Genomic DNA, 23,782 nt, shown 5'->3' with positions numbered 1-23,782 from the left:
TAACCAAAGAAGGCCACCAGCACCCGCACGCCTTCCACCGTCAGCCGCATAATAGTCTGCAGCAGCTACTTGACAACAGCCTTGTTTTGTATATTATATTATATAATTATAGTATTTTATATTATATTTTGTTATAGTATTATTATATATTATTTTATAGATGATGTAAAGGAAGTAGAGAGAGGTTAAGAAACTTGCCCAAAGGTACTCACCTGGGTAACTGGCAGAACTGAGGTTTGAACCCAGTCTGTCTGGCTACAGGGCCCATCCTCTTAACTGCTGTGCCATAATGCTCTCCTGGGATCAGTCTTTCTAATAGGAATGAAGACTAAAATCTCTAAATTTGGACTGTTGCCTCAGTACTATGTTCTCTTTCTGAGCCCCTCTGAATAGGTCATAAGGCCTTGATGCTTTTCCCTCTACCTTTTCCTTGCTTGTTATTTTATCAAATAATAGGCTCTGGGGTTAAATGTTTGTTTTTGCTTAAGAAACAGCTTCCCTTTCACTCCGTCTCCCCGCACCACCTCACTACCCTATATATAATAACTACATTGCCTTTGTGTTATTCTCAAATTAACACTTTTTCTCTGCCCTACCACTCCTCCCCAGTAGGCAGGAGTACATGGTGATTGGGGGTGAGGAGGACCTCAGGAGGAAAGCTGTGTAGTTCAAAACTCTCCTCTGTTCCATCCTCGAGATGGTCGTATCCCTTAAGTTCGTGTGCTCCCGCCATGCTACTTCTCTCTCTGCCCCACCGTTAGAAGCAGGCAAGCTATGTCAGCAGCCAAGGGATCCCTAAATTGTTTGGTTAGCTTGGATTGGAGCAAGGGAGTTAGATGACTTAAATGTCCCTCCATCTCTTGGGCTTCCCTGGTGGCGCAGTGGTTGGGAGTCCGCTTGCCGATGCGGGGGACACGGGTTCGTGCCCCGGTCCGGAGGGGCCCCTTTTCCGCGGAGCGGCTGGGCCCATGAGCCATGGCCGCTGGGCCTGCGCGTCCGGAGCCTGTGCTTCGCGGCACGAGAGGCCGCAGCGGTGAGAGGCCCGCGTACCAACAACAACAACAACAAAAGGCCCCTCCATCTCTATGTTGGCCTCTAATCCTTGGAAGCACTTAACATTTGTATAGCCTGCTTTTCCTTTTTGTGGTCCTCCCTGGGTCTGTGATGTAGACGGAATGACCTGGGCCACTTACCTAGCCGTGTGATCTTAGATGAGTCTTAATCCTCTTAAAGTTGTTACCCACTGTAACTTTATAAAGGTTGTTATGATGTTGTTACTGTTATCGTTATTCATAGTACCAACTTTGCCACCTCTGCTAGACTTAACCTTTTTTGTTTGGATGGATTAGTCAGTTTTTCTGGTTACAGTGAAGCCTTGCTAGCCTGAAAGCTTTTTTGTCTCTTTAAGATGACTTTCCACACCTTTGACTGTTGAAATTCTCTCTGGGAAATTTTATTTTCAAGTCTTTTTTTGAGGGTGTGGGGAGAGCCCTGTTAATCTGTAGGTGCCCGTGTGTGTATAACTATATATATACACATGTGTATATGTGCTGCCCTACATAAAATTTTTCCTGATATTACTTGCATAGTCATGTCCACACGGTATTAATAATTTGCCACTTCTCTCCTGCAAACATTCTCTCTTAAAATATCAGACAGGGATTTTAATGGGTTTAGTTTTAATTTAAACATTTTAAGGAGCAGATTTTTACTCAGGAAGCAATGAGCTACTCATGATTGCTGTTTGCTTCATTTACAAGCTGTAGTCCCTGTGGCTTAACTGCTTTACAGATTGTTCAGAGTTTTCAATATACCTAAAATGGTTTGACAGCTGTGCCTTGTCTAGCACTGATCTATCCAATACTATCATTTCGCTGAGATGAGAATATTCCCCTCTTTCTCCTTCCCCCACGCCCCCAAGCTGGCAGCAGAGTTTTGCAGGATAAGTTACAGTATTGCATTCAAGTTTTGATTCCTCTTTTATCCCACCTTTTAATTTAACCTTGAAACTGAAAATATGGTTAGCGGTGTAAGCAATACTTCTGGAAAAATCTGCCAAGAAAATGGATGATATAATGATTGGGAAATACTGCCTGTGGTATATATAAGTGGGTCTTAACCTCTAGCATAGGAATTGATGTTAGTTTATATGGCTCAGTCTTCTCTTTACTGAGGAGAGACAGAAATGAGAGAGAGGTATTTATTGGTTGATTCTCTAAGGGGAAAGCCGGTTACGCCACAGTGGTGCATTATTAGCAGGAAGAAACGGAGAAAATGAGTGTCCTCCATGTGGCATTCTCAGAGACAGTAATGCTTGAGGCAAGAATTTGGCAAGAAAACAACGCAGGTCATTTCCAGGAGGTAGGTGGCTTCTGACAAATATTAAAAGCCAAACTTGGGCTTCCCTGGTGGCGCAGTGGTTGAGAGTCCGCCTGCCGATGCAGGGGACACGGGTTCGTGGCCCGGTCTGGGAAAATCCCACATGCTGCTCCGTGGGAGGAGCAGTGCCAGGAGGGCAGAGGGTGACATACAGAAGAGAGGATGTTTCTGAATAAAAATAGGACCTATTATAACTATTTGGTAAGTTGGAGAGTGAGTTTATTTTTTAATAAAATGGATAAGCAAGGTATTCTGGAGAGTATAATGTTTCCTGGCCCTACAGAAAGGTGGGTTACAAACAGAGAGCGGGGGCTGGGCAGGTGCTCCATGGGCTACCTTGAAATACCATGGAATTTCCCTTCCTGAAGAAGTTAAGGTATTTATGAGAATAGAGTAGAATAGAGTAGAACATTCTGGAATAATGCAGGCCTCTTCCTTTTGCGGGACGTTTGGCTTTTTCTCTTAGAAGTTAGAAAAATGTGTTAAGCTTAGACAGTAGATAAGGTGCTAGAAAGTTGAGTTTTGTATTTGTGCTGCCATCAGGTACAAAGTGGGGAGTTTGTCATGCCCTATTCTGGAAAGTAAGTGTAGTTATTTGAAGGGTGAAATAATTGGAAGGCAATGGTCTTTAAAAGCACATTGAAAATGGAAGCTAGGGACTTCCCTGGTGGTCCAGTGGTTAAGACTCTGCACTTCCACTGCAGAGGGAATGGGGAACTAAGATCCCGCATGCCTCGCGGTGTGGCCCCCCCCCCTAGAAAAAGGAAGCTAAAAGGGTTGGTGGGCAGTACCTGCCCCTAGAACCTTGTCTTGGTTCCTTTCCTAGGAACTGACACCCACGCTCCTGTCTCCCCCTCCAAGATGAGGCCAGCGTGCCTCAGTGAGGCTGGTGAGGGAGAGCTGTCTGTCTGGAGGGGCTTCTTACTCAATTTATTATGAAGCAGTAGTATCTGGTACAGGGTGATGTTAATCTCTGGTCAAATGTAGGTCAGGTGTGTTTTGTTTTCACTGCTCACCCTTTAGCTCAGGGCTTTATTTTACTAATGAAGGGTCACAGAGACAGAGACTTACACACAGACACAGAATAAGGGGCAGTGACAGTTTTGACAGTTCCCTGTTTATTTTCAGTGATTTCATATAAGAACACATACTCAATAGCTAGAAACTCTGCCTCAGGAGCCTCAAGTGTTGTGTGCGTTTTTTAAATTCAAAATTCAAGAGGTTTAAATTTTCTTTTAGCATTAGCTGATTTTGAACCGTAAAGTGTTCAAAGCAGATGTTAAAGGACTATACGTGTTCTCAAAACAGCCCCGTGTTGTTATTGTTTTATCGACTTGTGCACTTTGGCTCTTACCAAAATGACTTAATTTACCAGTTTTAGTACCTTTCTGGGATGTAGGATCCGTAGTCCATGCATAATTGTATGTAGCAAAAACCTGGTATCACAGGGCTAGCCTGTGTGTGGGACGTGAGTGCTTGACTGCCAGCAGCAAGATGGCCTGCTCCGTATTTATACACAGTAAGCACTATGACTATTGCAGTGTTTACACCTCTATTTTTGGATTCCAAGATTTAATATCAACAATCTTCACTTTTGGATTCACTGCTACATTTCCAATTTTGGAGGCAGTGCAATATAGTTGTCTCTCTGTGGGAAATATTTCCTGGTGATGGTTCGTGTGGGGATAATAGACTCTAGAGAGAATTAATTTAACATTACTGTCAGCATTTCAGCAGGTAAAAAGTTGCCTCTTACTTTGAGCACAGTAGTCTTGAAATAGAAGCCTAATGGGACTGGAGGGTTCGTGGTTGGAATTTGTGGGTAATAAGATGGAGTGGCAGGGATGGGTCTAGATTACAGAGGTCTTGGCAAGCTAAGTAGAAGAGGTTAGACTTAATCTTATGGACAGCAAGCAGAGAGTTGCTAAGGTTTTTGAATAGGAGGTGAAATGTAAATGATATTCTTATTTTTCTTTCTCCTGCCCCACAAAAAAAGCTTCCTGCCAGCTCCTTTACAGAGATTTTTGGCTGGCAGATTTAACCCAGGATGGCTGGTGGCAGAAGGCTGTTGTCCTAATCTTGTCAGATGGCAGCAAAGGAAGAGGAATTGGAAAATAATATGTAAAAGGACTCCCCATCTTCTCTCTTTTTTTCCTGTGCTCATAAAAGAAAGTTTGGAAACCAGAGAAAAAAATGATCCATAGTTTCATTATTTAAATTCAATCATTGTCCACATTTTGGCCAGTTTCCTCCTAGTCACTGTTTTAAAATGAGATTTTTCCCTTAAATAAAAAATTTTTAGATATGCTTACATGGAATACAATTTTAAGAACAGGGCTTAGACAGTGAATGTTTAATGAATTTAACAGTTCTATACACTCATGTAACGATAACGCCAGATCTAGAACATTGCCGTCACTTAAGAAAATTTCCTTGTTCCCTTTCCTGTTTTCCCTTGTTAAAATTTTTTTTCTAATCTTACTATGTATTTAATTTTGCATTAAAAATTTCTTTAGAATTATGACGTAAACATGCTTTCATGTGATTAAATATATTTTAAAAACATCGTTCTAATGTCTGCCTCATACTCCATCATGTGGATATACCATTGTTTACTTAACGCTTTTCCCATCTGGGGACATTTAAACTGTTCTCAAATTCCACTATTAAAAGTAACACTGGGACTTCCCTGATAGTCCAGTGGTTAAGACTTCGCCTTCCAATGCAAGGGGTGCGGGTTCCATCCCTGGTCTGGGAGCTAAGATCCCACATGCCTCGTGGCCGAAAAACCAAAACATAAAACAGAAGCAATATTGTAAGAAATTCAGTAAAGACTTTAAAAATGGTCCACATCAAAAAATATTTAAAAAAATAGAAAAGTAACACCACCATTAGCCCCAAGAGACGTTGTGAAGGAATAAATAAAATGACTTGTTCATAAGTTGCATAAAGCAGATAGCGGAGAGGAAGAGTTAAAGAAAATTCCAAAGGGTTAGACAGATGAGAAAGGTGAGAAGAGAAATCTCTTTCAGGGGGAAATAGAGGATGTGATTGGTTTTGACTAGAATGAATTTGAGATCTAATGAGATGTCAGAATTGCTCTGTACATAACTGGAAATAATGGAGTTAAGGACATCCTAGTGCCCTGGAAACAGAATTCATAGTAGAAGAGATGACAGAGAACTGAGTATTGAGACAAGAGCATCATGCCAAGGGTTCAGCTTTGCTCGACCTTGAGTTGTAGTGCTGATTTTTCTTTTGAGATTTGTGTACTTGTTCATTGGGTGAAATTGATGACTTTGAGGCATTCATTTGACTTCTTTATTCAGTATTCCAAGATCCAGAACGTGCTTTGCTTTCTATTTTGATCCACACTAAGATCTTTTACTGTGGTTGGTGCTAAGTCTGAGAAAGAAAACTTGATGTGGCATCTCTCACTTTACCTTGGCTGAGGTTAGAGCAGCTGCCATTTAGTTTTCTTGTCGTTCTGCTGGATTCTTTCCCACTAATGGGGGATTGACATTTTTGCATAAGAAAATTAAATTGCCTGAATTAGCAGAAGTTACTGGAGAATGGAAGAAATAATTTAATAGGAAACAATTGCTAACTTTTGAGTAAATAGTGCGAATTGAACACATACATGCGTTATGTTTACTTGCTTTATCTCTGAACCCACACAAAAATTACTGAAAGGAAATAAAGCCCACAGGAACAAAGCAAAACAGAGAGGACATCTCAGACTCAACATTTTGGAAGCCAGAAAGCAAATGAACCTGTGGTCACTACCTTGGCTGATTAGAGACAGTTGAACCCTAAGCAACAGCAAGGACAGTTCAGAAGTAGCCAACTCATACCGTATTAACCCCTGGAAGGTGCAGAAAGGTACTTTTCAAAGTAAGGGTGCATGGGGGCAAAAATAGGAGACTTGGTGGAAGGTCTGTGTAAGAAGTAGTTGGAACTCCTGATCCTACTCACTCCCCCCAAACCAGGCAGCCAGATGACTGCGCCTCCCAACTCCCAGCAGAAGACTGAAGGGCTACTCTCTGGAGAGGCTAAACTGGAGGGAATCTAGACTCAGGGATATTAGGCCCAGTTCAGAGCAATGGTACCTTTCTGAAAGCAGGGAATCATGCTGAGTGGAAGGATCCTTAACCCTCTTCCCCATCCCAGCTCCCAGATCCCTTTTGCCGCTACTCTGGAGATGGATGTTTCTTTTCTGGAGAATCAGACAAGCCCAAGAGAAAAGACCCAAAGGCACCAATAAAAGGAGAGTTCCTGGGAGGACGAAAGGGGGGTTGTGGTAAGGAAATGGCCCAGCCGGTCTCAATGCCACCCTCTCATACAGGGCTCCCATTTTAATATGCCCGGATGTGGCACTGTGAATAAGAGCACAGATTTTGTGGGTTTGAGTCCTCTCTCCTTGCTCTGTACTGGCATTAATGATTAGTTTTGTGAGATTTTGAATTTTATATAAGTGCACATGGAGGGGGCTCTGCTCAGATATCCTCCTCTTTCCCTTGCATCCCCCTACCCTCCCGATCTCTTTTCCTGCTATTGGCGCATTGCTGTCTTCTGATGGGCATGTGGTAGGTCAGAGAGAATGGAACAAAAGACAGAGACCTCTCGTTCACGCGCTTTCTCCCTTTTGTCTCCTTGTAACTAAATGTTGATGTTATTCCTCAAAACTGTACCTAGTATTTACGTTTGATCTGTATTCAAATTCTATTGATTCTCTGGTCTTAATCTCTCGTGGACAGATCCCTTTCTTCCCATGCAGTTGTCAGTGCTCTGATCCTTCTAGAAACTGATTGTCTAAAGGGATCAAATTATTTTCAGAAAAATCCAGTTACACCAATTGATCATAACAGTTATCAACTAAATACTGCCACCACCAACAGCAGCAGTAATAGCATCAATGAAAACAGGTTTTTTTCTTTTTGAAAGAAATACTTAATGAAGGAAATATAAGTAAAAATGATGGTATCATTGTGAGTTAGGAAAATAGTACATGACCAAAATTTCTATTAATTTAATCTTGTCTTTATCTACGTATTTAAAAATTCTAATTGGGCAACATAAATTTTTAAACTTCCTTTTTTGTTGTTTGTTACTCTCTTTCTTCAACTGACTGCTAAGCTTTTCATCATTTTAAGATGTTCTTTCTGCCTCATTTCAGAAATCAGGTTTAATAGAATGGCTGCTATGTCCTAGAAAGCCCTGTTAATACAGACTTAAGGTATGAAAGTGAATGGGTAACAATTATTAGGTTGTAATCATTGACTTTAGAAATCTTTTAAATCCTCGTTTAGATTTCCGAGTGTTGTAAAACAAATCTCACAACTGTCACAAGTACGTGTTTCTTAGTCATGTGGAAACAGTGCTCTCTGTCTTTGGTTCTGGTTCGGTGAATATTTTCTGAAAGGTATAGAGCTTTGTACACAAAGGTGGTTTTATGATAAAAACGTGAACACCCTTGCTGCAGTAGCTTGACACACCTATGTATCACAATATTTTAGTCCTTATTGTGTCGCTAGGACCTGTGCTTGTGGCACACACCAGCATTGCCGAGGTGGTTTTGGTTCAAGGAATCATATTTAACTCAAGTGAGCATGTTTGAATAATAACTTGTGGAAACGCTTGTCTGAACATTTTGATTGTATTGATAATATTACATAGCAACGACAGTTACATGTTTAATATATTAGAGAATAAAGTGACACCTACAGTGGATGGCTCATAATCTAGGAAGTTGTCATACGGATTTAGTTAAATTTCTGCTCTTTAGAGTTAGTGCTAAGGACTTGTCTTTATGCTAGAATTAGGGATTTTAATGGTTTCACAACTTTTAAACAGCTTCATCCATTCACGTAGACAGTGAGGTTTAAAAAGAGAATTTATACCTAGTCTGAAGACTATGGTAGATTTATTGCGGTAATTAAAAGACATAGTTTGGCTTTAGAAACAAATTATTGATTGAACAAATTGCCAGTGAATTAAATTAAGTGCTAATTGGAAGTTTGAAAATGTTGCCATTTGTTTCCTAATCAGAGCAGCAGCTTAAAAGGTATTTATCTGCTCTAAATTCCTTGAGTGTAATTACATGTGCTTTGGGATTTTTCCCCTTGTTTTTATTTATGAGTAATTATTTATCTATAATTATTTAAAAGGGGCTGAGAGTCAGGTTTGAAAGGTTCTTTATCATTGGGACCGTTAAGAATTCTTAAATTTGGTGCTGCCAAAAGTAACTTGACATTATGTGTATAAACTATTTATTACTTTGACGTTATAAGACATACATAGCATAGCAGGGTATCTAGGCAAATTTTATTGGAATTTTAGTTCTTATTCTTAGAGTTTGAATATTTAATACAAATCCTAGTATGTTTGGAAATAGTCTTCTCTGTTCAAACATCTGATTTAGAGATTTAAAGTAAGTTTTGTTTATGTTCACACTTTTGTTTTAGATGTAATTATTTTTGAACATTGCATCCATGGTAAATGTTGATGAACTACTTATGAGATTTTCCTATTTTCTTTCAAGATTTAGTTTTACTATATCTATTTAGATGCATCTATTGGGCTAACACAAAATACTATGAAAATAATGCACGATGACCTAGCTTCAACATTGCATTTACTGGGTCCTCCCTCTGATTATAAATGCTGGATTAAATCATTTGTTTCTTTTCAATAGTGGATGGATTATGGAATGAATGAATGAAGAACTGGATGAAAACCTCAGGGATATCATTGAAATTGTTACTTGCATGAGGTCTTAATACAAGTAGTGCTAGAGGAATAATGGCACTTCGAATTTTGCTTGAAGGTTCTCTATTTAACATTCTTCATATAGTTCTTTTTTGTTAGAAAATTTGCTTCTTAGATAATCCCAAGAAAATGTATTTTATAGCTATGATGTCATTTTTATATTTACAGTTGGTATACTTGCAGCATTGCATAAGTGTATGAAATTACAGTTTCACAGATGAAAGAGGGAGAAATCTTTTTGATATCAACAAGTTCACCTGCTTTTATCAAAGAAAGATGGTACTTAATCATCTAGAAAATATTTTAAAGCACAGGGAAGATGATTTAAGTTGCCTTGTTATGCTGTGGTGAAAGTGGTCCCTGATTACATTACATGCCTGGTTTTCCCAAGCCTTAAGTATTAATAGTGCTAACAAATATATAACTAAAGGAAATAAAAAGTATTCCTTTAATACCTTTTAAAAACACTTTTTAGTAGTCCTTTAAGTTAAATAGTTGTGTTTTTTTTAAAGTAATACGCACTCTGCTGTCCTTACCTTCTGTTTTGTTCTTTATTAATCCTGGCAGATATTTAGTGACTGGCTACTAGGTGCTATAACACATTCTGTTCTTTTATAACGTGCTAGTTATTTTCCTTAAACACTAACAACAGCAAGATGTCGACCAAAATCATGGTGTAAAGTTAGTAGTTTCTTTGGAGAGGAAGGGATTGAGGACAGTGAGTTTTTATTTGTTTATTTTTCTGCAGTGTTTTAAGTAACTAAAATATTAGTAGTTGTATTTTAATATCGCAAGTTAAAAAGTAATAAGTTGTTTAATCAAAAACTGATGAAAGTATGCCTAAACACTTATTCCTCTTTTGCTTATCGGGCCACGCACTTAGGAACCTTTTAGTCTTCTCTTTCACGTTTGGCCAAGACTTCGAAATTTATTTATTTTTGCCATAGTTAACAGTAATCAGCAGGAAACTAAAGAACTGAAAAGTAAGAGAGCAGCCAGTCCTTCAGAGCAAGCCCCTGTTAGGTCCTAGGCCTTGCCGGCAACAGTATCCCCGTCTCCTCCTCTTCCCTCGTATGTTACAGAGCCAGTCCTGAGTCACAACTGACTTGTAACCAGTAGAGGTTCTTAATTAATATTGGTGTTATTTTAGGGTTGTCAGATTTACGAAATAAAAATATAGGGCGCCTAGTTAAATTTGAATTTCAGATAAACAATGAATAATTTATTTTTCAGTCCCCTTGCAGTATGTGGGACATACTTGAGCGAAAAACTATTTGTTTATGTGAAACTTAGACTCAACTGGTACACTGTATTTTATCTGGAAACCTATTTATTTCCATTCATTGTATATCAGGCTCTAGGCATTCAGAAATTAGTAAAGAGCCCCCGAGGGGCTCAAAATCCAATTGCGCAGGTGAGAAGAAGGGATGTGAGGAGCAGGAACACCAGAGAGGAAACCACTGCCGTCATCTAGGTGTCTGATGATGCGGAGCTGAACCAGACAGCAGGCGTGCACAGCGTGTTTTATTTCTCTGTTAGTGCCGGGCAGGGTCACCCATCAGCTTAGGCCTGAATGCTCTCAGGTAAACAATGCCTATGGATGCCATTGAAAACCTAAGAAGGGGGTGATGGGAAAGGAGGGATGGGAAAATGAGAGAGTAATAAAAATGATAAAAAGAAATGATGGGGGGAATCAGAGAAAAAAGAGAGAGAGATATAAAGAAGTCGGGTCCATACATGGTCTTCAGGGGTTGGGGTGGAGGTGATGTGTCAAGGAAAGAACCCCCAGAACTCTCTGTGCAGATCACGGCGCTGTGTTACCTTGAAAAACAAGCTCTTTGGACGTCACTTTTCTTATTTCATACAAATGGAGCTGGGTTAGGTAGTCTCTAACATGATCTGATTCTAGAAGCAACTCAGTGGAATCCTTAATCCTAGGTTTGCTGTCTTTGAGGAGGGCTTTTTTTTTTTTTTCCGGTACACGGGCCTCTCACTGTTGTGGCCTCTCCTGTTGCGGAGCACAGGCTCCGGACGCGCAGGCTCAGCGGCCATGGCTCACAGGCCCAGTTGCTCCGCAGCATGTGGGATCTTCCCGGACCGGGGCACGAACCCGTGTCCCCTGCATCCGCAGGCGGACTCTCAACCACTGCGCCACCAGGGAAGCCCGAGGAGGGCTTTTAACATTCCAGATTTTAATACCCATTCCTCCCATTCCCTCAGCTTTGCTTTCAGTCCTTATCGTCACTTTCTGGAGGACAGGCCAGTGCCTTCAAGCCTTTAGTTTGATTCCAACATTCAGTGTTTATTGGAATATCGTTGAAATGAAAATGAATTAGACTACCTCGAGGACACTTCTTTCTTTCTTTTTTGTTTCTTCTGGCATCACAGAAAGATTTTTATTACTTTTTATTGTTGTTAAATGAGAAGGAAAAAAATTTAAACGGTTCAAGTTTAAATGGATGGTTCTTAAGTAATCATTTGGAAGACCAATATATCATTTTACACTGTGAACTATATGCCCATATGTATGAACTGGAAACCACGGGGAAGGGACACTTATTTCTTAATTTTATTTTTCTTTGCATTAACCCCAGTGTAGATTAAAATAAAATAGTTGAAAAATAAATTCTTCTAACATACTTTAAAAACTTATTTTGTTCATTTAAAAAAAATTGGAATATAGTTGCTTTACAGTGTTATGTTTTTACTTTCTACTGTACAGCCAAGTGAGTCAGCTATAGTATACATATATCCCCTCCTGGTTGGATTTCCTTCCCATTTAGGTCACTGCAGAGCACTGAGTAGAGTTCCCTGCGCTATACAGTAGGTTCTCATTAGTTATCTATTTTATACATATTATATCAATAGTGTTTATATGTCAATCCCCATCTCCCAATTCATCCCACCCCCCCCCTTCCCCCTTTGTATCCATACATTTGTTCTCTTCGTCTGTGTCTGCTTTGGAAATAAAATCATCTATACCATTTTTTTAGATTCCACATACACGTGTTAGTATACGGTACTTGTTTTTCTCTTTATGACTTACTTCACTCTGTATGATCGTCTCTGTGTCCAACCACATCTCTGCAAATGACCCAATTTCGTTCCTTTTAATGGCTGAGTAATATTCCATTGTATATATGTACCACATCTTTATCCATTCCTCTGTTGATGGACATTTAGGTTGCTTCCATGTCCTGGCTATTGTAAATAGTGCTGCGGTGAACATTGGGGTGCATATGTCTTTTTTTTTTTAAACATCTTTATTGGAGTATAATTGCTCTCCAATGGGGTGTTAGTTTCTGCTTTATAACAAAGTGAATCAGCTATACATATACATTTGTCCCCATATCTCATCCTTCTTGCGTCTCCCTCCCACCCTCCCTATCCCACCCCTCTAGGTAGTCACAAAGCACCGAGCTGATCTCCCTGTGCTATGCGGCTGTTCCCACTAGCTATCTATTTCACATTTGGTAGTATATTTAAGTCCATGACACTCTCTCACTTCGTCTCAGCTTACCCTTCCCCCTCCGTGTGTCCTCAAGTCCATTCTCTACTTCTGCGTCTTTATTCCTGTCCTGCCCCTAGGTTCTTCATAACTTTTTTTTTTTTTTTAGTTTCCATATATCTGTGTTAGCATATGGTATTTGTTTTTCTCTTTCTGACTTACTTCACTCTGTATGACAGACTCTAGGTACATCCACCTCACTACAAATAACTCAATTTCGTTTCTTTTTATGGCTGAATAATATTCCATTGTATATATGTGCCACATTTTCTTTATCCATTCATCTGTCGATGGACACTTAGGTTGCTTCCATGTCCTGGCTATTGTAAATAGAGCTGCAATGAACATTGCAGTACATGACTCTCTTTGAATTATGGTTTTCTCAGGGTATATGCCCAGTAGTGGGATTGCTGGGTCGAATGGTAGTTCTATTTTTAGTTTTTTAAGGAACCTCCATACTGTTCTCCATAGTGCTTGTATCAATTTACATTCCCACCAACAGTGCAAGAGGGTTCCCTTTTCTCCACACCCTCTCCAGCATTTATTGTTTGTAGATTTTTTGATGATGGCCGTTCTGACTGGTGTGAGGTGATACCTCATTGTAGTTTTGATTTGCACTTCTCTAATGATTAGTGATGTTGAGCATCCTTTCATGTGTTTGTTGGCAATCTGTATATCTTCTTTGGAGAAATGTCTGTTTAGGTCTTCTGCCCATTTTTGGATTGGGTTTTTTGTTTTTTTTGATATTGAGCTACATGAGCTGCTTGTAAATATTGGAGATTAATCCTTTATCAGTTGCTTCATTTGGAAATATTTTCTCCCATTCTGAGGGTTGTCTTTTCGTCTTGTTTATGTTTTCCTTTGCTGTGCAAAAGCTCTTAAGTTTCATTAGGTCCCATTTGTTTATTTTTGTTCTTATTTCCATTTCTCTAGAGGGTGGGTCTAAAAGGATCTTGCTGTTATTTATTTCATGGAGTGTTCTGCCTATGTTTTCCTCTAAGAGTTTAATAGTGTCTGGTCTTACAGTTAGGTTTGTAATCCATTTTGAGTTTATTTTTGTGTATGGTGTTGGGGAGTGTTCTGATTTCATTCTTTTACATATAGCTATCCAGTTTTCCCAGCACCACTTATTGAAGAGGCTGTCTTTTCTCCATTGTATATTCTTGCCTCCTTTATCAAAAATAAGGTGACCATATGTGCGTAGGTTTATCTCTGGGCTTTCTATCCTGTTCCATTGACCTATATTTCTGTTCTCGTGCCAGTACCATACTGTCTTGAGTATTGTACCCTTGTAGTACAGTCTGAAGTCCAGAAGCCTGATTCCTCCAGCTCCGTTTTTCTTTCTCAAGATTGCTTTGGCTATTCGGGGTCTTTTGTGTTTCCATAGAAATTGTGAAATTTTTTGTTCTACTTCTGTGAAAAATGCCATTGGTGGTTTGATAAGGGTTGCATTGAATCTGTAGATTGCTTTAGGTAGTATAGTCATTTTAACAATGTTGATTCTTCCAATTCAAGAACAAGGTATAGCTCTCCATCTGTTTGTATCCTCTTTAATTTCTTTCATCAGTGTCTTATAGTTTTCTGCATACAAGTCTTTTGTCTCTTTGGGTAGGTTTATTCCTAGGCATTTTATTCATTTTGTTGCAGTGGTAAATGGGAGTGTTTCCTTAATTTCTCTTTCAGATTTTTCATCATTAGTGTATAGGAATGCAAGAGATTTCTGTTCATTAATTTTGTATCCTGCCACTTTACCAAATTCATTGATTAGCTCTAGTAGTTTTCTGGTAGAATCTATAGGATGCTCTATGTATAGTATCATGTCATCTGCAAACAGTGGCAGCTTTGCTTCTTCTTTTCCGATTTGGGTTCCTTTTATTTCTTTTTCTTCTCTGATTGCTGTGGCTAAAACTTCCAAAACTATGTTGAATAATAGTGGTGAGAGTGGGCACCCTTGTCTTGTTCCTGATTTTAGAGGAAATGGTTTCGGTTTTTCACCATTGAGAATGATGTTGGCTGCAGGTTTGTCATATATGGCCTTTATTATGTTGAGGTAAGTTCCTTCTGTGCCTACTTTCTGGAGGGTTTTCATCATAAATGGGTGTTGAATTTTGTCGAAAGCTTTCTCTGCATCTACTGAGATGATCATATGGTTTTTCTCCTTCAATTTGTTAATATGGTTTATCACATTGATTGACTTGCATATATTGAAGAATCCTTGCATTCCTGCGATAAACCCCACTTGACCATGGTGTATGATCCTTTTAATGTGCTGTTGGATTCTGTTTGCTAGTATCTTGTTGAGGATTTTTGCATCTATGTTCATCAGTGATATTGGCCTGTAGTTTTCTTTTTCTGTGACATGTTTGTCTGGTTTTGGTGTCAGGGTGATAGTGGCCTCATAGAATGAGTTTGGGAGTGTTCCTCCCTCTGCTATATTTTGGAAGAGTTTGGAAGGATAGGTGTTAGCTCTTCTCTAAATGTTTGGTAGAATTTGCCTGTGAAGCCGTCTGGTCCTGGGCTTTTGTTTGTTGGAAGATTTTTAATCACAGTGTCAATTTCAGTGCTTGTGATTGGTCTGTTTATATTTTCTATTTCTTCCTGGTTCAGTCTTGGAATGTTGTGCTTTTTTAAGGATTTGTCCATTTCTTCCAGGTTGTCCATTTTACTGGCATAGAGTTGCTTGTAGTAATCTCTCATGATCCTTTGTATTTCTGCAGTGTCAGTTGTTACTTCTCCTTTTTCATTTCTCATTCTATTGATTTGAGACTTCTCTCTTTTTTTCTTGATGAGTCTGGCTAATGGTTTATCAATTTTGTTTATCTTCTCAAAGAACCAGCTTTTAGTTTTACTGAACCTTGCCATTGTTTCCTTCATTTCTTTTTCATTTATTTCTGATCTGACCTTTATGATTTCTTTCCTTCTTCTAACTTTGGGGTTTTTTTGTTCTTCTTTCTCTAATTGCTTCAGGTGTAAGGTTAGGTTGTTTATTTGAGATGTGTCCTGTTTCTTAAGGTAGGATTGTATTGCTATAAACTTCCCTCTTAGAACTGCTTTTGCTGCATCCCATAGGTTTTGGGTCGTTGTGTTTTCATTGTCATTTGTTTCTAGGTGTTTTTTGATTTCCTCTTTGATTTCTTCAGTGATCTCTTGGTTATTAAGTAGTGTGTTGTTTAGCCTCCATGTGTTTGTATTTCTTACAGATTTTTTCCTGTAATTGATACCTTGTCTCATAGCATTGTGGTCAGAAAAGATACTTGATACGATTTCAATTTTCTTAAATTTACCAAGGCTTGATTTGTGACCCAAGATATGATCTATCCTGCAGAATGTTCCATGAACACTTGAGAAGAAAGTGTATTCTGTTGTTTTTGGATGGAATGTCCTATAAATATCAATTAAGTCCATCTTGTTTAATGTATCATTTAAAGCTTGTGTTTCCTTATTTATTTTCATTTTGGATGATCTGTCCATTGTTGAAAGTGGGGTGTTAAAGTCCCCTACTATGTTTGTGTTACTGTCGATTTCCCCTTTTGTGGCTGTTAGCATTTGCCTTATGTATTGAGGTGCTCCTATGCTGGGTGCATAAATATTTACAGTTGTTATATCTTCTTCTTGTATCGATTCCTTTATCATTATGTAGTGTCCTTCTTTGTCTCTTGTAATAGTCTTTATTTTAAAGTCTATTTTGTTGGATATGAGAATTACTACTCCAGTTTTCTTTTGATTTCCATTTGCATGGAATATCTTTTTCCATCCCCTCACTTTCAGTCTGTATGTGTCCCTAGGTCTGAAGGGTCTCTTGTAGACAGCATATATATGGGTCTTGTTTTTGTATCCATTCAGCCAGTCTGTGTCTTTTGGTTGGAGCATTTATCCATTTACATTCAAAGTAGTTATTGATATGTATGTTCCTATTGCCATTTTCTTAATTATTTTTGGTTTGTTATTGTAGGTCTTTTCCTTCTCTTGTGTTTCCTGCCTAGAGAAGTTCCTTTAGCACTTGTTGTAACGCTGGTGTGGTGGTGCTGAATTTTCTTAGCTTTTGCTTGTCTGTAAAGCTTTTAATTTCTCCGTTGAATCTGAATGAGATCTTTGCTAGGTAGAGTAATCTTGGTTGTAGGTTTTTCCCTTTCATAACTTTAAATATGTCCTGCCACTCCCTTCTGGCTTGCAGAGTTTCTGCTGAAAGGTCAACTGTTAACCTTACGGGGATTCCCTTGTATGTTATTTGCTGTTTTTCCCTTGCTGCTTTTAATATTTGTTCTTTGTATTTAATTTTTGATAGTTTGATTAATATGTGTCTTTGTGTGTTTCTCCTTGGATTTATCCTGTATGGGATTCTCTGTGCTTCCTGGACTTGATTCACTATTTCTTTTCCCATATTAGGGAAGTTTTCAACTATAATCTCTTGAAGTATTTTCTCCGTCCCTTTCTTTTTCTCCTCTTCTTCTAGGACTCCTATATTTCGAATGTTGGTGTGTTTAATGTTGTTCCACAAGTCTCTGAGACTGTCCTCAGTTCTTTTCATTCTTTTTTCTTTATTCTGCTCTGCAGCAGTTTATTCCACTACTTTATCTTCCAGGTCACCTATCCGTTCTTCTGCCTCAGTTATTCTGCTATTGATTCCTTCTCGAGAATTTTTAATTTAATTTATTGTGTTGTTCATCATTGTTTGTTTGCTCTTTACTTCTTCTAGGTCCTTGTTAAATGTTTCTTGTATTTTCTCCATTCTATTTCCAAGAGTTTGAGTCATCTGTACTATCGTTACTCTGAATTGTTTTTCAGGTAGACTGCCTGTTTCCTCTTCATTTGTTTGGTCTGGTGGGTTTTTGCCTTGCTCCTTCATCTGCTGTGTGTTTCTCTGTCTTGTCATTTTGCTTAACTTACTGTGTTTGGTGTCTCCTTTTCACAGGCTGCAGGTTCATAGTTCCCGTTGTTTTTGGTGTCTGCCCCCAGTGGCTTGTGTAGGCTTCCTGGTGGAGGTGACTAGTGCCTGTGTTCTGGTGGATCAGGCTAGATCTTGTCTTTCTGCTGGGCAGGACCGCCTCCGGTGGTGTGTTTTGGGGGTGTCTGTGACCTTATTATGATTTTAGGCAGCCTCTCTGCTTATGGTTGGGGTTTTGTTCCTGTCTTGCTAGTTGTTTGGCATAGGGTGTCCAGCACTGTAGCTTGCTGGTCAATGAGTGGAGCTGGATCGTAGCGTTGAGATGGAAATCTCTGGGGAGTTTTCACCGTTTGATATTACATGGAGCCGGGATGTCTCTGGCGGACCAATGTCCTGGGTTCGCCTCTCCCACCTCAGAGGCACAGGCCTGACACCCAGCCGGAGCACCAAGGCCCTGTCAGCACACGGCTCAGAAATAAAGGGAGAGAGAAAGCAAGAAAAAAATAAAATAAAATAAAGTTATTAAAATAAAAAATAATTATTAAAAATAAAAAAAATTTAAAGTAATAAAAAAAGAAAAAAAAAGAAAGAAGAGAGGAGCCAAACCAAAAAACAAATCCACCAATGATAAGAAGCACTAAAAACTGTACTAAAAACAAAAACAAAAAAAATGGACAGACAGAACCCTAGGACAAATGTTAAAAGCAAAGCTATACAGACAAAATCACACAAAGAAGCATACACATACACACTCACAAAAAACAGAAAAAGGGATAAAAAATATATATATAGATCATTGCTCCCAAAGTCCACCTCCTCAATTTGGGATGATTCGTTGTCTATTCAGGTATTCCACAGATGCAGGGAACATCAAGTTGATTGTGGAGATTTAATCCGCTGCTCCTGAGGCTTCTGGGAGAGATTTCCCTTTCTCTTCTTTGTTCTCACAGCTCCCAGGGGCTCAGCTTTGGATTTGGCCCCGCCTCTGCGTGTAGGTCACCTGAGGGCATCTGTTCTTCCCTCAGACAGGACGAGGTTAAAGGACAGCTGATTTGGGGGCTCTGGCTCTCTCAGGCCTGGGGGAAGGAGGGGTACGGATGCCAGGTGAGCCTGCGGTGGCAGAGGATGGCATGACGTTGCAACAGCCTGAGGTGCGCCATGTGTTCTCCCAGGGAAGGTGTCCCTGGATCACGGGACCCTGGCAGTGGCGGGCTGCACAGGCTCGCAGGAGGGGAGGTGTGGATAGTGACCTGTGCTTCCACACGGGCTTCTTGGTGGTAGCAGCAGCAGCCTTACCGTCTCATGCCCGGCTCTGGGGTCCGTGCTGACAGCCGCGGCTCTCACCCGTCTCTGGAGTTCCTTTAAGCAGCACTCTTAATCCCCTCTCCTCGCGCACCCTGAAACAGTGGTCTCTTGCCTCTTAGGCAGGTCCAGACTTTTCCCGGACTCCCTCCCTGCTGGCTGTGGCGCACTAGCCCTCTTCAGGCTTGTTCACGCAGCCAACCCCCACCCTCCCCGGCGGGTGAGCAGACAAGCCTCTCGGGCTGGTGAGTGCCGATCGGCACCGATCCTCTGTGCGGGAATCTCTCCACTTTGCCCTCTGCACCCCTGTTGCTGCGCTTTCCTCCGTGGCTCCGAAGCTTCCCCCTCCGTCTCTGCCAGTGAAGGGGCTTCATAGTGTGTGAAAACTTTTCCTCTTTCACAACTCCCTCCCACTGGTGCAGGTCCCGTCCCTATTCTCTTGTCTGTGTCTTTTCTTTTTTCTTTTGCCCTACCCAGGTACGTGGGGACTTTCTTGCCTTTTGGGAGGTCTGAGGTCTTCTTCCAGCGTTCAATAGGTGTTCTGTAGGAGTTATTCCACATGTAGATGTATTTCTGATGTATTTGTGGGGAAGAAGGTGATCTCCACGTCTTACTCATCCGCCATCTTGAAGGTCTCCCTCACATGTTTCTTTCTGAATTAGGTTTTCTCTGGGTATATGCCCAGTAGTGGGATTGCTGGGTCATATGGTAGTTCTATTTTTAGTTTTTTAAAATTAATTAATTTATTTATTTATTTATTTTTGGCTGTGTTGGGTCTTCGTTTCTGTGCAAGGGCTTTCTCTAGTTGGGGCAAGCGGGGGGCCACTCTTCATTGCGGTGTGCGGGCCGCTCACTATCGCGGCTTCTCTTGTTGTGGAGCACAGGCTCCAGACGCGCAGGCTCAGTAGTTGTGGCTCACGGGCCCAGCTGCTCTGTGGCATGTGCGATCCTTCCAGACCAGGGCTCGAACCCGTGTCCCCTGCATTGGCAGGCAGATTCTCAACCACTGCACCACCAGGGAAGCCCTATTTTTAGTTTCTTAAGAAATCTCCATACTGTTGTACATAGTGGCTATACCAATTTACATTGCCACCAACAGTGTAGGAGGGTTCCCTTTTCACCACACCCTCTCCAGCATTTATCGTTAATAGATTTTTTGATGGTGGCCATTCTGAGTGTTGTGAGATGATATCTCATTGTAGGTTTGATTTGCATTTCTCTAATGATTAGTGATGTTGAGCATCTTTTCATGTGTTTGTTGGCAATCTGTATATCTTCTTTGGAGAAATGTCTATTTAGGTCTTCTGCCCTTTTTCGATTGGGTTGTTTCTTTTATTTATTTTTGATAATTTATGTTTGAAGGAATAAAATAGAAGGCTTAGGGCTAGAGCCTCATATATTTAAATATATTAATAGAGATAGTTTGTGACTTTATAAATACCTGGATGCATTTTCTTCTAGCTATAAAGACTCTTTACAATACTGCTCTGTGGTGAGGAGTGATGCTGGTGGTTACTTGTAGCCATGATACATTTTCATAGCACGTAACTAGCATTACCTATTTAATAATGTTAGCTACTTAATAATCCATTTAAAACCTGGGCTATAAATCAGAAGTGGCTGCCATCATAAAGGAAGATTTAATGGATGCAAATTTATTATTTTGTACCATGGTTTTTAACCATTTTTAGATCTTGGAAGTCTTTTGAAAATCTTGTGAAGTCAACTGGATCTTTTCCCCAATTGGGCTCACACATACAAAGTGTTGCAGAAAATTCAGGAGATTTAGAGGATTCCCCTCTCCCCCACCCCTTTCCCCCAGCCCATTCAAGGATGACCCAATTTTAAACTCATGATTTTGGAGTTCAAATGTATACTTAAAGTGGTCCAGTCATTCAGTCCTTCAACCATTCATTCATGAGCTAGACTCTAGGCATTGTGAGTGGCACTAATTTTTAACTCTCCTGACGGTAATAATCTTGTTCAAATTCAAGAGCGCATTTTCATCTTGAAATTAAAAGCATAACTCACATACTGCATGTCGATACCTTATGCTTTTTATGGATTTAGGACTAATTTGGTGTGTCCCAAGAGGATAAACAGCAACTACTGAGTTTTATCCATATTTCTCTTGCTTTAATACAGCTTTTCTTAATTTCCCTTTAGTTATCCATTTTCATTCTTATCTTTGTAATTAGTCACACCGTTATAGTCACATCATCTTTCCCCCTAAATCTTTATTTCTAACATTTCTTTGTGCTTCAATATAGCAATCATCTTCAGTGCTACACAGTGTTCTACTAAATAGATGAACATCTCTAATGTTGGTCATAAAGGTTATTTCCAGTTTTACACTCTTTGGAGAATGTTGCAAATGACTGCTTTAAGTAGTTTTTTCAGTCTTGTCTTAGATTAGTTTCTTAGGATAGATTCTCAAGGATGAGAGCAATGGTTCATTCATTCATGACATTTTTATTAAGTACCTGTTATGTGCTAGGCAGGGTCAAAGGCTTGGCCTTTTCCATGACACTTGATTTGCTTTGACATTCTTTCCATTTGTGGTAGAGAACTACTTAACCAGTTGAGGTGACTATTAATTGTCCAGCCTAATAGATCCTTGCTTCCTCGTTACTCATGGTGAATGTTTAGCAGCACACTAAATGTTTAGAAGTAAAGCGTTGTAAGGAAGGCAGATCTGAAGATATGGCAGTGTGTGGCTAAGTGAGATGTACATGCCTTTAGAACTATTTGCTGTTTGGATTATTTACACAATTCAACATTCTTTTGATGTGATGATACTTGAGAGATGAAGCTTTGACCAAGAGAGGTTTAGAACACTGTGCAGAGTTAAACATCTTAGGTTAGATAATCACTAAATCACTCAAAAATTTAAATTTGGTTAAAGGAAAACCAAAACATAACAGTTTTATTATATATCCAAACCTTTATTTTGTGAACATTTATTGGATGCCCCATATGTGCCAAGAAAGCAAATGTGAATATGACATTGCATATTCCTAATTAGTGGGAAGAGACATATATGTAAACAAATACTTGCTGCAGCCCATGATGGGCACCATAAGAGTGTTAATGTGTCAGAGAGTTCAGAGGAACAGAAGTTTGTGTCCTTTTACCCAGATTTTTTTTTTTTTTTTTTCCGGGACGCGGGCCTCTCACTGTTGTGGCCTCTCCCGTTGCGGAGCACAGGCTCCGGACGCCCAAGCTCAGCGGCCATGGCTCACGGGCCCAGCCGCTCCGCGGCATGTGGGATCTTCCCGGACCAGGGCACGAACCCATGTCCCCCACATCGGTAGGCGGACTCTCAACCACTGCACCACCAGGGAATCCCTACCCAGATTTTTAATTACAGAAGACATTCTTCTCCTCCCCTCCCCTCCCCTCCCCTCCCCTCTCCCCTCCCCTCCCCTCTCCCCTCCCCTCCCCTCCCCCCCCTCCCCTCCCCTCCCCTCTCCCCTCCCCTCCCCTCCCCTCTCCCCTCCCCTCCCCTCCCCTCCCCCCCCCCCCCCCCCCCCCCCCCCCCCTCCCCTCCCCTCTCCCCTCCCCTCCCCTCTCCTCTCCTTTCCCCTCCCCTCCCCTCCCATCCCCTCACCCTCTCCCTCTCTTCTTTTTCTCTCTCTCTCTCTCTTTTTTTTTTTTTTATTAATTTTTATTGAAGTATAGTTGTCCTTCCTCCCTCCCTCCCTGCCTCCCTTCCTTCCTTGGTTTACTTTCACATCTTGGGAGAGGAAAATAAAACTTGTTACAGAGTACAGTAAATATAAATGATGCACTTGGGATGAAAACTCAACTCAGTTTCTGAAATACACATGTAGTTTAATGAAGATTCAGAAACAAGTAATTAAAAGAGTTTTGCTCTTATACGCGGGCCTCTCACTGCTGTGGCCTCTCCCGTTGCGGAGCACAGGCTCCGGACGCGCAGGCTCAGCGGCCATGGCTCACGGGCCCAGCCGCTCCGCGGCATGTGGGATCTTCCCGGACCAGGGCACGATTTTTGCTCTTTTGATTACAGTATGACTGGCTGGTTGAAGAGAAGTCATTGGTTGATGATTATTTGAAAAGTCATCAGTTTCTTTGTAAACATAATTTTTAATAATCATTGGAAGGAACCAAAGTAAAATAATATAAATGTGCATGCTGTAATTAGCCATAGCAAAAATGTTCTAATATGATAATTTTTTTTTTCAGTCATCTAAGCTAAAGGAGAGGTAGTCTGCCCACTTTTCTAGAACACTATAGTGGAGCCTGACAGCCTGGGTTCAGTCATAGATGCTGGTTACTAATGGTAACCTCAGATCTCCACATCCATGCTTCTAGTTCCTCAGCGGTAAATTGGGGAATGACAGTACCCACTTCAGTGCTGCTCTGTGCTCATCTTAGTCCACCTCAGAACAACATTTGCTGCTGTTGTCCTCTTTTTCCTTCTTAAGACACTCTTCTCTCCTAGCTCCTAAGACCCCCCTACTCTACTGTTTTCTTCTCCTACCTCCTACTCCTTTTCATTTGCCTGTTTTGGCCTTTTTTTTTTTTTTTTCCTGTCTGGTTTCTAAATGTTGGATACCTCAGGATCCTTTCCCTTCTTTCTATTCATTCCTTTCCAAGGAGATCCCTTAGTCCCATGGCTTTAAATATCGTCTGCATGCTGCTGAGTCCCTGTATGTCTCCAGTCCTGACCTGTCCAGCTCTGAGGTACAGATTCATGTGTCTGATTGGCTCCTGGATATTGCTCCTTTAACATATTTCTAACTGGATCTCTGGATCTCCCCACCAAGGCAAGGAAACAAAGAAAACTTCCCTTTCCCAGTCATCTCCATCTTTGGTAAATGACCTTATATCTGTGACTCATCCTTGAATCTTTCCTTTCGTTCACCCCATACATCCAAGCCAGCAGCAAATACTACCTCCAGAATATATTTTGAATC

General features: G+C 40.4%; 1 protein-coding gene across 4 annotated transcripts in view; it reads left to right on the top strand.

Moving 5' to 3' along the window:
• PPP2R5E (protein phosphatase 2 regulatory subunit B'epsilon) overlaps nt 1-23,782 on the top strand; it is a 153,049-nt gene that overhangs the window by 84,517 nt on the left and 44,750 nt on the right. The gene's annotated exons all lie outside the window — the stretch shown is intronic.

The sequence above is a fragment of the Delphinapterus leucas genome, chromosome 2 (assembly GCF_059928025.1).
Source record: "Delphinapterus leucas isolate spDelLeu-1000000601 "Yukka" chromosome 2, BTC_Dleu_Yukka2, whole genome shotgun sequence".
Taxonomy (NCBI): Eukaryota; Metazoa; Chordata; class Mammalia; order Artiodactyla; family Monodontidae; genus Delphinapterus; species Delphinapterus leucas.
This window is presented reverse-complemented; position numbering and strand designations above follow the sequence as displayed.